This window comes from Cibotium barometz, chromosome 24 (assembly GCF_041138505.1).
Source record: "Cibotium barometz isolate CiBa-2024 chromosome 24, ASM4113850v1, whole genome shotgun sequence".
Lineage (NCBI taxonomy): Eukaryota > Viridiplantae > Streptophyta > Polypodiopsida > Cyatheales > Cibotiaceae > Cibotium > Cibotium barometz.
This window is the reverse complement of record NC_141069.1, coordinates 21428599-21432211: the sequence shown is the minus strand read 5'-3', so window position 1 is coordinate 21432211 and position 3613 is coordinate 21428599.

Genomic DNA, 3613 nt, shown 5'->3' with positions numbered 1-3613 from the left:
ATTTAATCGTAGCCTTACAAATTGATCAAATGGATATTGATGTTGATCGTTTGGTAAGGATGGATCTTATTGAAGATGAGATCGAACCCTAACCAATCCGTCAAACTGTACGTTCTAAATTGATGACATTTCTATCATCTCATATGCATGATTTATTTTTGAATATATTTCATTGTTGTAAATGCATGTAGTGGGATTGTGTAATGATGTATACTGTAATGTACTATGAGATGGTTTAAAGAAAATAGTTTTTAATTTTGTAAAGGAATTCAGTTTTTCTCTGCCATGCGTGTATTAATCCGTGTATAGTGGCGTGTATTAATCCGTGTATGATAGCGTGTATTAATCCGTGAATATTACCGTGTATAGATGCGTGTATTACTGCGTGTATATAAACGCGTTTATACACGCGTTGATAAATGCAAATATACACGCGAACTTAAATGCTAAAATACACGCGCCCGATTCTATTCAAATACAAGCGTGACCATACACGCGCGCGTAATTTATCGCGTGTATGAAACGCGTGTATGGCAGCATTGTCTTGTAGTGTTGCAACTCAATAGTAGCTCTATCATGTCCTTTGTATACATACTTATACAAATATTTTACAGCTGTAATGGTAGAGCATACTTCTATGTTAATATGGGCTTTGTACCTCAAAGAGAGAAAAGGGTTATATGGAACAACCCATCAACTATCCACCCTATTATCCTTTACCTGGATAAAACTACCATCATCTCGTCGAATGTAAGTTGGATATCCATTGTCATCAACGCTAGTAGTCTCTAAAAATTCCAAGGATACCGATGTTTGCAACTACCATTAACCATGCAAGGAGAGGGAATATTCAGTTCACCACATGGTCCATGGACATTGCAATGACTAATTATGCTATGCAACTCTGGAAACATCACCTTGTGGGGATGTTCATCACATACCAACATATCATAGTCACTACAAGGGATCGGGCCTATACCCGCGCTCCTAGCCATGGAAAATGACTTGTGGAAAAAAAGTAGCGGGCCCGTGTATCAGTGCATGTATCATCGCGGCCAGAGACATGCGTGTAAAAGCGCGTGTATAGACGCAGTCAAACGCGCTGATCACACGTTTTGTCAATTTAGCTACGCTTATACACGCGCATTTCACAGAGTATCCGCGTATATACACGTGACTTTTATAGATTTGACGCGTCTATACACACGAACAGAGAGCAAAAAAAAAATCCAAAGAGTGCTATTTGGTATCTGAATGCTGTTCGAGCATTCCAGCACCCAATAGCACTCTCTGGATTTTGTTTTGGTGCATTGCACCTTCCACGAGGAAGATTTAGTGCATTGTCATTACACGATTCAAGAACGACATGAATGCATACATTGTCAATACACGATTCAAGACAGACATAAATGCAATACTATCAATTCACGATTCAATATTACTATCAAAATTTTATGTATACACATATATACAAGGGAGTCCATATGTCGAAGTAGCCCATGGCTTCAATTATAAACAAATATATACAAAATCAAATTGGTTTGTCTAAAAAAGCCCATGGCTTCAGTTACAAAAATATATATACAACCACATCCTCAGTTCAAGTAATATATCGTATATAAGTATATATATATGTAATTCAATAAACCAAAATTATTCGTTTAGAGTTTTCAACTACATGTCGATCGTATGGTCTCATGGCCATCTCAAACTCCACATCCGTAATACATCCCTCGGCTCTGAAGAGGGCCCACATGTCACGTCTGCTATATGCCGGTGAGCATACCCAATATCGTGGGCTGTGGGCTTCCTCCCTATAACCCGTCGCTGTATCATAATCAACACAATTTGTAAGATTAAAACAATCATAGAATCAATGAATTAAGTAAACAATCAAATAAAGTGGCAAGATACGAACTCTGCCTCCCATGACTCGACGCCGCCAGATCCGAAATGCAAAGATCCAATGGTCTCCATCTAGATCCGTCGTGCCTCCACATGTTGCCTGCTCTTCACGCCACCCTTTGCTCGTTTCTTTGCCTCCTTCCACTCGCGTTTGTGCGCAGTGGTGGCAGGTTTCTCGGCAGGATAGCCACCCGCAGCTACATTTAGCCCATCATCGTATGCGAGTTTCTTAAGGTGAGATTTTTTATTACTTAAGATCTCCCTTATTCGCGTCCTTCTCCATACATCCGAGAATGTCGCATGTGGGGGATTGGGGTACCGACTATGTATAGCATCTATCACCTCCCCAACTAATCGGCTATTTTGATCTTTAAATCTAATAAAACAATTTCTGTACAAGTTTGAAACTACCCCACGCATGTACTCCATTACCTCTTTCCCCCTCGCATCCCTTTAGTTCTCTCTGTTGGAAGAGGAAAGATTTGGCGGCAAACGAAGGAGAGGAAACATGGAGTTTGAAAATGGTTTTTTGGAGAAGGCAGCGGGTTATTTTAGGTATAGACAGAAAAGAGACAATTGCATAAACAAATGGAAGGAAAGAGACAGGACAAAGGACAAACTGACTCACCTCTGAAAAAGTGAGTCTTCTTTTTGGTTGGTTTTCTTCACCCGTGTCTGCTCCTTGCACCCATGTCTGCTCCTTGCACTTGGCTTTAGTTCTCTGTTGGAAGAGGAAAGATTTGGCGGCGACGAAGGAGAGGAAACATGGAGTTTGAAAATGGTTTTTTGGAGAAGGCGGCGGGTTATTTTAGGTATAGACAGGTGGTCATGTGTAGGAGCGCATGTATATTCGCATGTATTATAAAACAGCCGCGTTCATACATGCGATTTTAGACATCTAGACGCGCTGTTACACGTGATTTAAAACAGCAAGACACGCTATTACACGCGATCAAGACAGGATATAGAGACTTTTTATACTTTCATTAAAAACTGATTATGATTATGTGTTTGCTCTTTTGTACATAGGATGTCATCAATCTCCTCAAGCAGTTCTGGTGAGGATGAGACAATGCGTCATCGTAATCGCAATGTGTGGTTGGGACAAAGAATCAAGTGTATGTGTAATCGATGTCAAGGATGCATTGTACGAGCGCGTCAAATTACCTTGAATCACATCTCCATGTATGGAGAATGGAATCAAACAGGTTTAGAGGTGAGTCGATGTAAATTGATAGTATTCAAATGACTCATGGTGTCCAAATTAATGGAGTTATAATATATATACTCTAATTGAAGCAGGATGCAGTACCACACCCTAACATGGTGCCCTACGTGTGGCGAGAGCACGCAAAGCGTCGACGAGATGATGCTGGAGCTTCGGGATCTATTGTCAGAGATGAGTGGGAAAGGGATGACAAGAGCCCTGCACCCCACGAAGTTGTGGTAGAGGAAGTGTTTGATGATATGGTGCGGTATCTTTTTAGGGATGATCCCAAAGGTATGGACGACGATGATATGGAACAAGAGCATCTTTACAAGGCTTCATCGACACCGGTTTTTGAAGGGTGCACATTCTCTATTTTATGTGCTTCACTTGAACTACTCAATATACAAACAGTTTATGGATGGAGCAATGCAAGTCTTGACGCATTATTGAAGTAAGCATTCTAACTTGCAAATTTGAATTAGTGGTTAAGGGTTTAGG